Source organism: Dendrobates tinctorius, unplaced genomic scaffold (genome assembly GCF_039654945.1).
Source record: "Dendrobates tinctorius isolate UK_male_01 unplaced genomic scaffold, ASM3965494v1 ptg000018l, whole genome shotgun sequence".
Taxonomy (NCBI): domain Eukaryota; kingdom Metazoa; phylum Chordata; class Amphibia; order Anura; family Dendrobatidae; genus Dendrobates; species Dendrobates tinctorius.
In genome coordinates this window covers 5830746-5844715 of record NW_027361686.1, presented here as the reverse complement: position 1 = coordinate 5844715, position 13970 = coordinate 5830746, and the positions used below count along the sequence as shown (strand labels likewise).

The following is a 13970-nucleotide window of genomic DNA, read 5'->3' as shown; positions in this document are numbered from 1 at the left end:
AGACAGAATCTTCACAGGTCTTCCTCCTCTAGTTATCCAAAATTCTATGATAGCAAGATCACTGCCTCCAAGAGTCCCAGCCACTCTTATCACCTCAACCATTTCCTCCATGTTTATAAGGATTAGAATCAAAATTGCAGGTAAAATTATTTTCTCTTTACTTTTTGGAAGATAAAGTTGTCAGCAAGAGAGGACAAGAATTTGCTGGCCCTGCTACTTTTGCCTGAGAGAGATTCCCAACAAATGTCTAAATAGACATGTCTGGAATATCCTTTGATGAATTTGGTAGCCGGGCAGCACCCCTTTACTTTCCACTCATGCTTCGTCCACTTTGACAGAACTGGCTGGAACTTGTGTAAAGAGGAGAGGTCCGTTGGATCCAGTGAATAGCAGGAGACAGAGAAGGGGTTAGCAAGGGTTTACTGAACAGGCAATTAACAAGTAATACTCCACGCAGGGAAGCAAGACCAGTAAAGAAGCAGCGGAAATTACATACAACCACAATGCTCAGGAATAAGATATATAGAAACACGGTAATTTATCGCTTGCAGTTCTTGCAGGGGAAAGGCTAGAAAATCTCCCGACGGCATCGCAAATCATGGACAATGTCTCTGGCTCTCCTATAGAGATACGAGAAGCACTGTCTCCTGACTGTGCTGATGGTTTCGGTCCTGCTTGACTTGAGTGCGCCGGAATGTGGAAACAGTGCTTTAGGTGGATTCCAAACCATTGGCACCAGACATGATACATGGGCATGCTCACAATCCACCACAAATGGCAGTCACAACAGGGATCTCCGAAAGTACTGGTCCAGACAGTAAATTAATAGCATCAAAGGAAGTCTTTAGGTCAGCACGCTGAGGACTGCGTGACGTGGAGTTGTCAGCGCGAGCATCAGAGAGGGAGTCAACCGTCTCTTGTCGCCTTCCCACCAAGTCTGACCCGATCCCGCACTACGGTCTCCGTATATACCCCGCGCCCCCTGCTGTCCAGCAAAAAGGTCTCTCTCTCCTAGAAGGAACCTCCGAACCTCCTCCGCCAACAGTGGTGACAGTTCCGATAGTTCCGGCCTTAAAGGGCACCAGACACCACTGACTCTGTCTCGGCTCATCTTCTTACACCTGCGTGAAAATACCAAAAGTCACATTATTTTTACACAACGTTGTGTTACACTAAAATATTGCAACTTTTTAAAGTGTTTATCACCCAAAATCTTTGATTCACTGGCTTTACGATACCTTAAAGCTCAACTTAGAAACAGAGGAGGAAACTTAACAACCTAAAATGGCATAAAATAAGATACTAATTGTGTGTAGAAATTACATTTGCATGGTAAAATGACAATTACGTAACAAGTAGAGTTGAGCGGCTTTTGGTTTTTTAGGGTCGAGTTTCGTTTCGTGAAACCCGACTTTTCCAAAAGTCGGGTCGAGCAATATCGGCCGATTATAGGGAAAAGTCGGGGTCGTCCCGAAACACGAAACCCAATGTAAGTCAATGGGGAATAAAAGTCGGCAGTGAGAGGAGGACAGGAAACACACCTACAGTGCCCATTTGAATGCCAAAAGCATCAATTCTTCTTACTTAAGCTTGTCAACCTTAATTAACTTCATAATACAAGTTACGCACTGAAAAATGGGGGTTATTTGGCTAAAGTTGTGGGGGGGTAGGGCTGGCTCCAGGTTTTCATGTGCCCTGGGCGAAAGAGCGCCCCTTTAACACATACCACAACTCATCATGCTCCGATACGGCAGAGAAATAGCGGTATAGTACAATGAAAAATACTTCACTTTTTACATCTCATGACGAGGCCCATCTATTTCTTCATACAGAATCATTGGTCCCATATAATGTTTGAAACAGTATATGATGAGCTCCACATAATGCTACAGTATATGTTGGTCCCCATGGATGAAGCTCCACTGTCTTATGGGCCCAAATAATGCTCCAAACATAATGGGCCCCATTTCTAATGCTCTAGTGTATAATGGGCCCTGAAAATGCTGCTCCAGTGTCTGATGTCCACCTTTGGAATGTTTCAGTGTATGGTGGGCCCCATCTATCATTCTCCAGAGTATAGTGCTCCCCAAAAATTGCTGTCCCAACATTGAAAACAATCAAATAAGTCTCCTCGCTAGGGAATCCCTGTACTAGTCTGGACTCCTCGTCGTCCCCATCTTCCATCTCACTGCACAGTATTTCACCGTGTAAGATGGAACTGTATATGGGAAGGGTAACCTGAGTTTCATCAGGGTCAGATTGAGGCCGTGTAGCGTGCGAGGGGAATGTAGTGGTCTGGGTCAATGTACCAGCAGATTCGAGCAGTGGCTGGGCATCAGTGCACTTGTGTTGCCCCCAGGAGTACAGTCGCCACAGTGGCATTACCTTCCTCCTAGGGAGTGTGATGTCATGCTTGGGAGCAACGAAGGATCTCTCTAGCAGGTTAACTGATTGGGCGGCGTTATTCGCACGAGTCATGACACTCCAATCAGCGTTCATGAAGGCAAAGTGTTGGTTTTACGTGGGCAGTATGGTTGCAAAGCTGAACCTTAAAGGAATGTCCAGAAGGGCACCACCAGGAGTGGAGCCTACGGTTAAATTCGACTCCACCTGGGAAACCTCAACCATGCCAGCTACAGAAAAGATGCATACATTGCAAGCTTAATTCCGTTAACGAACGAGACTCCGTCATGCCCCGCGGTCCGAGTCCGGCTTACTAGAGGGACATGTGAGGCTCTGGCACATGAGATTGGCCAATAACTGGTGTGTCATGCCCTTACATGTCCATGGCTGCATGTGCGCTACACTGAAAAGGCCAGCGTTTGTCGCTTACAGGTGCAGATAACCCGCTGAACAACGTTAGTGATGGGGATCACTGATTACAATTTTTACCCGCGAACGATGATTTCCCAGTAAGTGCAGGTCAACTGCAGTTCCAGAATTAGGCCTAACCGTCATTCCTGAAAAAATGAAAAACTTAAGCAAGCTACAGCACCTGTCGTGTGCACACGTAACAGCTCGCCAGCCGTTCTCACGCCCAGTATGGATTACACGTGATTGCACAAAGGTGAGAAAGGGTACCGTATCCCTGGATAACATGTATAGATAGCGTACACATTCAAGATATATCTCAATACATCAGGAGGCAGGCTCAGACGGTGTTAGGCCCAGTATGGCTTGCACGTGATTGCACAAAGGTGAGAAAGGGTACCGTATCCCCGGATAATATGTATGGATAGCGTACACATTCAAAATATATGTCTATACATCAGGAGGCAGGCTCAGACGGTGTTAGGCCCAGTATGGATTGCACGTGATTGCACAAAGGTGAGAAAGGGTACCGTATCCCCGGATAACATGTATGGATAGCGTACACATTCAAAATATATGTCAATACATCAGGAGGCAGGCTCAGATGGTGTTAGGCCCAGTATGGCTTGCACGTGATTGCACAAAGGTGAGAAAGGGTACCGTATCCCCGGATAACATGTATGGATAGCGTACACATTCAAAATATATGTCTATACTTCAGGAGGCAGGCTCAGATGGTGTTAGGCCCAGTATGGCTTGCACGTGATTGCACAAAGGTGAGAAAGGGTACCGTATCCCCGGATAACATGTATGGATAGCGTACACATTCAAAATATATGTCTATACATCAGGAGGCAGGCTCAGACGGTGTTAGGCCCAGTATGGATTGCACGTGATTGCACAAAGGTGAGAAAGGGTACCGTATACCCGGATAACATGTATGGATAGCGTACACATTCAAAATATATGTCTATACATCAGGAGGCAGGCTCAGACGGTGTTAGGCCCAGTATGGATTGCACGTGATTGCACAAAGGTGAGAAAGGGTACCGTATCCCCGGATAACATGTATGGATAGCGTACACATTCAAAATATATGTCTATACATCAGGAGGCAGGCTCAGATGGTGTCAGGCACAGTATGGATTTGACGGCCCAGACTACACAGCGGAGGAGCAGGGAGAGGTAAAGATTGCAAATGCTGGGGCCCTGCCCAAGCAAGGGGGGCCCACTCGTGGGCGTCGGTACTGGCACTGGGCCCCTCATAGTACGGCGGTGTGTCTGACGGCGGGTGTGCACCACCACCGTCAGAGACACTTGATTGCACTATGAGGGACCCTGTGCCAGTGCCTGCGCCCAAGAATCGGCCTACCCACCTGTCCAGGGCAACGGCACTCGCACGGTGTCGTGCGCTAGGTGGTGACCCCGGCCATGGGGGGGGAGGCAGCACAGTTAGGGAGTTTTAAAACGTGGCATATGTTGATGTTGGACATTCAGCTGATGCAAAAGACGAAATAGGTCAAGTCCCAGGAAGAGGTGGACCAAAGCAAGCCATTTTTCTGTCACCCTATGTGTCATCAGGGGAAGGTGGGACAAAATCCTTGGAAACCCATGCATGGTTCATTTTAATGAAGGTTAGATCATCCACATTTTGGGTTGACAGACGGGTCCTTTTTTCTGTCAGGATTGATCCAGCTGCACTGAAGACTCTTTCCGATAGCACACTTGCAGCTGGGCAAGCGAGCTCCTGTAAGGCATATTGTGCCAATTCAGGCCAGGTGTCCAGTTTAGCGGCCCAATAGTCAAAGGGGAATGACCTGTGTGGGAGAACATCGATATGGGAGGAAAAGTAGTTTGTAACCATAGTTGACAACTGCTGTCTCCTGTCACTTTCCATCGATGCAGTATTACCAGTTGTGTGAGCGGTATTTGAAAAATCAGTCCACAACATTGTCATGAAACCCCTGTCTCCAACGCCACTTCTGCTGTGTGCACCATGAACACCTCTGCCAAGCTGCCCCCGGCCCGTACAGCTCGTGTGAGAACCATCACCGCTGCTGTGTGCTGGGTATGCCTCAAGCAACTGATTTACCAGAGTTGCCTGTTTATTAGCCAATATTAGGTCAAGGTTCTCCTGTGGCATGATGTTTTGTAATTTGCCTTTATAGCGTGGATCCAGGATGCTGGCCAACCAGTAGTCGTCATCGTTCATCATTTTGGCAATGCGGGGGTCCCTTTTTAGGATCTGCAAGGCATAATCTGACATGTGGGCCAATGTTCCCGGTGTCAATGATGCACTGCGAGTGCTGGTTGGAGGAGCACTTTCTGGCAAATCCACATCCCTCCAGTCACGCACAAACCCTGTACCAGACCTTGCCACGCCAACATATTCACTTGCCCCACGAGATGCATCCTCCTCCCCTAAGTAATCATCCCCATCATCATCCTCCTCCTCCTCCAGGAGAGGTCCTTGAGCAGACAATGGCTGAATGTCATCAAGGATTCCCTCCTCCTCTTCCTCCTCATCAACATTGGCTGCAGACACCTACTCCTTAAGGTGCGTCAAAGTTTACATGAGCAGACGTATAAGTGGGATGCTCATGCTTAGAATGGCGTCGTCTGCGCTTACCAGCCGTGTGCATTCCTCAAAACACTGAAGGACTTTACAGAGGTCTTTCAGCTTCGACCACTGCACACCTGTCAACTCCATGTCTGCTCTCAAAGTGCCTGGCCGTGTATCCTCCCTCAAATGCATTATGGCCTGCCTCTGCTCTCACAGCCGCTCCACCATGTGCAGGGTGGAGTTCCACCTTGTTGCAATGTCGATAATGAGGCGGTGGTTGGGAAGGTGGAGCAATCGCTGCAGCTTCTGCATACGAACGGAGTGTACAGGCGACCGGTGGATGTGCGCGCACAGTCTTCGCACCTTCTGGAGCAGGGCTGTTAACTCCGGATAATTTTTGAGGAAGCACTGCACCACCAGGTTCAAGGTGTGAGCCAAGCAAGGTATGTGGCTGAGTTTTGAAAGGGCTATGGCTGCCACAAAATTACGGCCGTTATCACTAACTACCTTGCCTGCCTCAAGATGTACACTGCCCAGCCATGACTCAGTTTGTCGCTTCAAGTACTCGGCCAGCACCTCGGCGGTGTGTCTGTCGCCCAAACACATCATCTGCAACACAGCCTGCTGATGCTTTCCACTAGCTGCTCGATAGGGGGACACCTCGTATGCAACAGTGGCAGCTGCAGATGGAGTGCTCGTACGACTGCGCTCTGTGGATGAGCTTTCGCTTCTGGAGGAGGAGGAGGAGGGTCGAACGCCTACAGCCAACTGTTTCCTATACCGTGGGCTAGGCAGCACTGTCCCACCACCACTGTCCCCTGTGGACCCTGCATCCACCACATTAACCCAGTGCACAGTGATGGACACGTAACGGCCCTGGCCATGCCGACTGGACCATGCATCAGTTGTGAGGTGCACCTTTCCACTCACTGACTGCTTGAGTGCATGGACAATGCGGTCTTTCACATAATGGTGGAGGGCTGGAATGGCTTTGCGAGAGAAGAAGTGGCGACTGGGTAGGTCATAGCGTTGTACTGCATAGGCCATGAGTTCGTGGAAAGCTGCGCTTTCCACCAACCGATAGGGCATCATCTCAAACGAGATTAGTTTGGCAATGTGGGCGTTCAAACCCAGTGTACGCGGATGAGAGACTGAGTACTTTCTTGACCTACTCATAGTGTCTGGGAGGGTGAACTGGACTTGAGAGCTGCATATGGTGGAAGTAGCGGTGGACAGGGCGGACTGAGAGAGGGTTGATGATGGTGATGGAGTTGGTGTTCTTTCTGATGGCCTAGAATCAGTCTTTCGTTGATATAACAGTGGGATTCCCTGACTGCTGTGGCCTTGCAACGACACCTCAACATTTGCTGCTGTGCTAACCGGTGGGCTTACAGTGGGGGAAACAATGTAGTGTTGCTGACTACGTTCTTTGTGATCAGTTGCACATGTGGCACTTGAGGTTTCGTGTTGTGTCCACGCTTGCAAGTGCATGGTGGTTAAATGTCTAAGCATGCAACTGGTATTCAAATTTTTCAGATTTTTCCCTCGGCTAAAGGTCTTTGCGCACTTCTTACAGATAACCTTGGCCTGATCATGAGGATTTTGTTCAAAAAAGTGCCACACTGCACTCTTCCTACTTTGGCAGACATTTTGCGGCCTAGCACGCTGTGATCTTTTGACCCTCTGGACAAGCTGTCCAGCAACTCTTTTGATTTTTGGAACCTGTCTTTGGAGTGCTCCGGGCCTGCCAGATAACAGCTGTTGCGATGTCGATGTCTGCTGTGGATGCTCCTCATCTGAACTATTGGAAGCAGCACCATCTTCCCCCAATGGATGCCAATCTGGGTCAACAACTGGGTCATCCATCACCTCCTCTTCAATGTCATGTGCACCTTCCTCTGTGTCACCGTGTATGGTGGTATAGTGTGCGGGAAGGGGCACCTGAGTCTCATCAGGGTCAGAATCTGGCTCTGTACACTGCGAGGACAATGTAGTGCTCTGAGTGAATGTACCAGCAGAATCATCTATCAGCGGCTGTGCATCAGTGCACTCCATGTCAGATTCATCTTGGCCTGGGTAATTCACCATTTCACTTGATAATCCAGGCATGGTATGTGAAAACAGCTCCATGGAGTAATCAGTAGTATGGCCTGCGTCATCCTTCAATCTTGGTTGGGGTGAAGGACACAAGGAAAGGTGTGGTTCATGAACATGAGCCTCCAATGACGACTCAGTGCTTTTACTTTTTACAACTTCCGAAGAGGAGGCGATAGAGCTGGAGGCTGAGTCAGCAATTTAAGACAAAACTTTTTCCTGATGCTCTGGCTTTAAAAGCGGTTTGCCAACTCCTAGAAAACTAAGCCTTCGAAGCCTTATGGAGCCAGACGATGACGCAGGCTCAACACCTCCTGCATTCGGTCCTATTTTGCTCTTGCCACTACCATCAGATCCACCACCAACACCATCATTACCAGCTGCCTACCCCCGCCCAATTCCACGGCCTCTTCCACCAGCCTTCCTCATTTTTTGTAGAAATGTAGACAAAATCCAACAAACTATATAGTAATGTAAAACAAGGTACAAGGTGTCTATAGGACAGGGGAGATTTTGAATTTCTGCACACACTTGTGGACACTGGACACTTATGGATTGTGTGAGGCCCACTGAATATCAGAGCGCTATGTCACAGGCTCGATGGCACAGGTGTGAAAAAAGTGACTACAGGATAAGGGAGATTTTGAATTTCTGCACACACTAGTGGACACTGGACACTTTTGGATTGTGTGAGGCCCACTGAATATCAGAGCGCTATGTCACAGGCTCGATGGCACAAGTGTGAAAAAAGTGACTACAGGATAAGGGAGATTTTGAATTTCTGCACACACTAGTGGACACTGATATGCAAATTGCCTCTTCAGAAAGAAATAGGACTTTTACTCTACAGCGCCACCTATTGGTAGTAGCGATCCTACAAGTCACAACCAACCCTTTAATGAGTCTTGTAGTATGACTTAGGATACAAGCCAAATCAGAATCTCAATTTGCAGACACGGTGTTTCGAGCTGTTGGCTCTCGTCAGTGCAAAGTATGAGATCTGATTTGGCAAGGTGAGAGGCTCTGGACTAGGGTCTAAGAAGTAAGGTTTCTCCTTGCGGAGAGTGACATGCCAGCTGTGGCTTGTCAAGGTAAGGAGACTTATTCGCCGTGCAATGCTCCTCTGGGAAAATAATATGCAAATTGCCTCTTCAGAAAGAAAGAGGACTTTTACTCTACAGCGCCACCTATTGGTAGTAGCGATCCTACAAGTCACAACCAACCCTTTAACGAGTCTTGTAGTATGACTTAGGATACAAGCCAAATCAGAATCTCAATTTGCAGACACGGTGTTTCGAGCTGTTGGCTCTCGTCAGTGCAAAGTATGAGATCTGATTTGGCAAGGTGAGAGGCTCTGGACTAGGGTCTAAGAAGTAAGGTTTCTCCTTGCGGAGAGTGACATGCCAGCTGTGGCTTGTCAAGGTAAGGAGACTTATTCGCCTTGCAATGCTCCTCTGGGAAAATAATATGCAAATTGCCTCTTCAGAAAGAAAGAGGACTTTTACTCTACAGCGCCACCTATTGGTAGTAGCGATCCTACAAGTCACAACCAACCCTTTAACGAGTCTTGTAGTATGACTTAGGATACAAGCCAAATCAGAATCTCAATTTGCAGACACGGTGTTTCGAGCTGTTGGCTCTCCTCAGTGCAAAGTATGAGATCTGATTTGGCAAGGTGAGAGGCTCTGGACTAGGGTCTAAGAAGTAAGGTTTCTCCTTGCGGAGAGTGACATGCCAGCTGTGGCTTGTCAAGGTAAGGAGACTTATTCGCCGTGCAATGCTCCTCTGGGAAAATAATATGCAAATTGCCTCTTCAGAAAGAAAGAGGACTTTTACTCTACAGCGCCACCTATTGGTAGTAGCGATCCTACAAGTCACAACCAACCCTTTAACGAGTCTTGTAGTATGACTTAGGATACAAGCCAAATCAGAATCTCAAGGAGCATTGCACGGCGAATAAGTCTCCTTACCTTGACAAGCCACAGCTGGCATGTCACTCTCCGCAAGGAGAAACCTTACTTCTTAGACCCTAGTGGACACTGGACACTTTTGGACTGTGTGAGGCCCACTGAATATCAGAGTGCTATGTCACAGGCTCGATGGCACAGGTGTGAAAAAAGTGACTACAGGATCACAGAGATTTTGAATTTCTGCACACACTTGTGGACATTGGACACTTATGGATTGTGTGAGGCCCACTGAATATCACAGCGCTATGTCACAGGCTCGATGGCACAGGTGTGAAAAAAGTGACTACAGGATAAGGGAGATTTTGAATTTCTGCACACACTAGAGGACACTGGACACTTTTGGATTGTGTGAGGCCCACTGAATATCAGAGCGCTATGTCACAGGCAGAAATTGGCTAGTGTATCACAAACTACAAGGTGTATGTAGAATTGGGCAGAATAGAAATCTCCCTAGAGTGTAGGTCTGTAAGAACGGAACAAGTCCTCCACTTATCCTTCCACAGTGACACACAGATAGCTTCACTGTGGCCGTGATAACAGCCGTTACACGGTACTGAGAGGAGCGTGCACGTACACGGCTGTCCGGTGTACGTAAAATTGTCAAGCTCCGTGTTTTTTAAGTATACGGACTGACACACGCTGTCTCTCTATAGTTTTGAATGTGATCAAACAGCAAATATATTTAACTGTTTGAAAGCTAGAGAAAACTAGTAGGTGCAGGTCTGTAAGAACGGAACATGTCCTCGACTTATTCTCACAGAGTGACACACAGATAGCTTCACTGTGGCCGTGATAACAGCCGTTGCACGGTACTGTGAGGAGCGTACACCGCTGTATGGTGTGAAAAAATGCACGCTCAGTACCTCAGCAGGACAAAAAAAAAAATTGGGATTGCTTTTAAAAAAGCAGTTTGCAGAGCAGTGGGTAAACAGCAATGCAGCTGTCAGGAAGCCTTAGAAGGCAGCCTAACAACCAACAACGCTGATCCACCACAATATAGCCTCCCCTTGCACTGCACACACAGTGACTGGTGTGTTGTACAGGCAAAATCGCTAGCAGCAGAAGCAGTTTTTTTTTCTTCTTCCCTGCCTAACGCTCTCCCTACAGAATCAGCAGCAGCAACCTCTCCCTATGCTAAGATCGGCAGAAGTAAGATGGCGGTCGGCGTGCACGCCCTTTTATAACCCCTGTGACGCCCACCAAAGCAAGCCAATCACTTGCATGCCCTTCTGAAAGATAGTGGTGACCCCTGCCTATGTCATCACGTTGCCCACAGTGTCCGTGGATCCTGATTGGCTGAAAAAGAGCGCAAAACAAACTTTTGAAACGCGACTTTGGCGCGTAAGTCGCCGACCTTGTGGCCGACCTCATCCTAGGGTCGGGTTTCGTTTCATGAAACCCGACTTTGCCAAAAGTCGGCGACTTTTGAAATTTTTCGACCCGTTTCGCTCAACTCTAGTAACAAGCTTTTACATCCACTGCAATTATGTCAACAGCAACTCACGGCAATAGCCAAGAATGCAACAATCTTCGCAGTCCAGAGCACAACAATGAAGCATCTGTACCATTAGTCCAGAAATTTTATAAGATTGTGGCAGGCTGCATTTACATATAGCAGTAAAGCTATGACTTTTAAGTATACTACATATATATATATATATATATATATAGTATATATATACTGTTGTAAAATACTGACCAAATACTCCATGTGTTAATGTGGCCTTATCCACATGTGCATTCAGCCTTTTACAGTTGGAAATGGAGAGAACCAGGCAAACCTTTTTGCCATAACTTCCCTTTAAGCCGTAGATATTTAGCACACATTAAAATTACATTTCTTGCAATAGAAGTACCGCACAAGTTTCTGAACATCGATGTTTATATTCTTTTTTCTAAAGAACATTCCGTTTGTATGCTAAAAATACTCATGAGAAAGGTTTCAAGTTCTAGTGAAAGAAAAAGGAAATAGAAAATAATGCTAGCGTCCAGGGCTCAGCAGTGAGCTAAGTAACATTGTGCTTAACTGTGCCAAGTGTGCCATGGAGCAATCATCTCCAGCTGTGCCACTATTATGTTTCGGTTTCCCTGAGAGGCTATGCTCAAACAATGAAAAAGCAGCGAGTTGCTCAGCGGGTAATACATTCCTATACTGTCCTGCAGTCATATTGCAGCGAACAATGCGTTACCCAGAGGCTTATACCGAACGTGTCAACAAGAATCTTACTGCAACCTCCATTGTACTACTGTCAGATAAGGAAGCTCTGGAGACTGCTCCTCTGTTCCTGGTAATTAGCATATATAGATTGCTGATTTACTCTTCTCTATCACATTAAATGTAATAATTATAGTTATCAAATATTCACCTCTAAAACTCTTCAAATGTTCAGTTTCAGCTATAAAATGACAAAGCTTTTGTGCTACCAATATACGCAAAGCATTTAACTGCCACAGATAATTAAATCCATTTAAATAAAGTTTAATCTTTTATGAATATCCAGGAACATTAAGTAATAAACCAAGTATCCTCAACCGTTCTCACCAGGAACATCATAGACCACAGAGCAGAAATAACAGGTCCTCATCAATTTGAGCTCGTGGATTAAAGCATATACAGGTGCTTCTCACAAAATTAGAATATCATCCAAAAGTTCATTTGTTTCAGTTCTTCAAAACAAAAAGTGAAACTCATATATTATATAGAGTCATTACAAACAGAGTGATCTATTTCACATGTTTATTTCTGTTAATGTTGATGATTATGGCTTACAGCCAATGAAAACCCCAAAAGTCATTATCTCAGTAAACTAGAATACTTTATAACACCAGCTTGAAAAAATAATTTTAAAATCCAAAATACAGGCCTACTGAAATATAGGTTCAGTAAATGCGCTCAATACTTCTTCAAGGCTCCTTTTGCATCAATTCAGCCTGTGGCACTGCTGAGGAGTTATGGAAGCCCAGGTTGCTTTGATAGCAGCCTTCAGCTCGTCTGCATTGTTGGTTCTGGTGTCTCTCATCTTCCTCTTGACAGTACCCCATAGATTCTCTATGGGGTTAAGGTCAGGTGAGTTTGCTGCCAATCAAGCACAGTGATACTGTTGTTTTTAAACCAGGTATTGGTAATTTTGACATTGTGGACAGGTGCCAAGTCCTGCTGGAGAATGAAATTTCCATCTCTTGTCGGCAGAGGGAAGCATCAAGTGCTCTAAAATTTCCTGGTAGACGGCTGCGCTGACTTTGGTCTTGATAAAACACAGTGGACCTACACCAGCAGATGACATGGCTCCCCAAACCATCACTGACTGTGGAAACTTCAAACTAGACCTTGGAAATCAAGGTCCCAGAGTCCGGAGGAAGAGTGGAGAGAAAGACAATCCAAGCTGCTTGACGTCTAGTGTGAAGTTTCCACTGTATACAATATGGCTGTAGGTACAGTCATATGTTAAAATTTGGGCACCCCTATTAATGTTAACCTTTTTTCTTTTTGCAACAGCTATTTCAGTTTCATATATCTAATAACTGATGGACTCAGTTATATTTCTGGATTCAAATGAGGTTTATTGTACTAACAGAAAATGTGCAATCTGCATTTAAACAAAATTTGACCGGTGCAAAAGTATGGTCACCATTATCATTTTCTTGATTTGAACACTCCTAACTACTTTTTACTGACTTCCTGAAGCACTAAATTGGTTTTGTAAAACCTCATTGAGCTTTGAACTTCATAGCCAGGTGTATCAAATCATGAGAAAAGGTATTTAAGGTGGCCACTTGCAAGTAGTTCTCCTATTTGATTCTCCTATGAAGAGTGGCATCATGGGCTCCTCAAAACAACTCTCAAATGATCTGAAAACAAAGATTATTCAACATAGCTTTTCAGGGGAACGATACAAAAAGTTGTCTCAGAGATTTAACCTGTCAGTTTCCACTGTGAGGAACATAGTAAGGAAATGGAAGAACACAGGTACAGTTCTTGTTAAGCCCAGAAGTGGCAGGCCAAGAAAAATATCAGAAAGGCAGAGAAGATGAATGGTGAGAACAGTCAAGGACAATCCACAGACCACCTCCAACGACCTGCAGCATCATCTTGCTGCAGATGGTGTCACTGTGCATCGGTCAACAATACAGCGCACTTTGCACAAGGAGAAGCTGTATGGGAGAGTGATGCGAAAGAAGCCGTTTCTGCAAGCACGCCACAAACAGAGTCGCCTGAGGTATGCAAAAGCACATTTGGACAAGCCAGTTACATTTTGGAAGAAGGTCCTGTGGACTGATGAAACAAAGATTGAGTTGTTTGGTCATACAAAAAGGCGTTATGCATGGAGGCTAAAAAACACAGCATTCCAAGAAAAACACTTGCTACCCACAGTAAAATTTGGTGGAGGTTCCATCATGCTTTGGGGCTGTGTGGCCAATGCCGGCACCGGGAATCTTGTTAAAGTTGAGGGTCGCATGGATTCAACTCAGTATCAGCAGATTCTTGACAATAATGTGCAAGAATCAGTGACGAAGTTGAAGTTACACAGGGG

General features: G+C 46.1%; 1 long non-coding RNA gene across 1 annotated transcript in view; it reads right to left on the bottom strand.

Annotated features, from left to right (window-relative positions):
* Window positions 1–403: 403 nt before the first annotated feature.
* LOC141082508 (uncharacterized) overlaps window positions 404–13970 on the bottom strand; it is a 237723-nt gene continuing 224156 nt past the window's right edge. The window contains exon 2 of the long non-coding RNA XR_012230520.1: window positions 404–1121. This is a non-coding gene — a long non-coding RNA (uncharacterized lncRNA). The remainder of the gene's footprint in view (window positions 1122–13970) is intronic.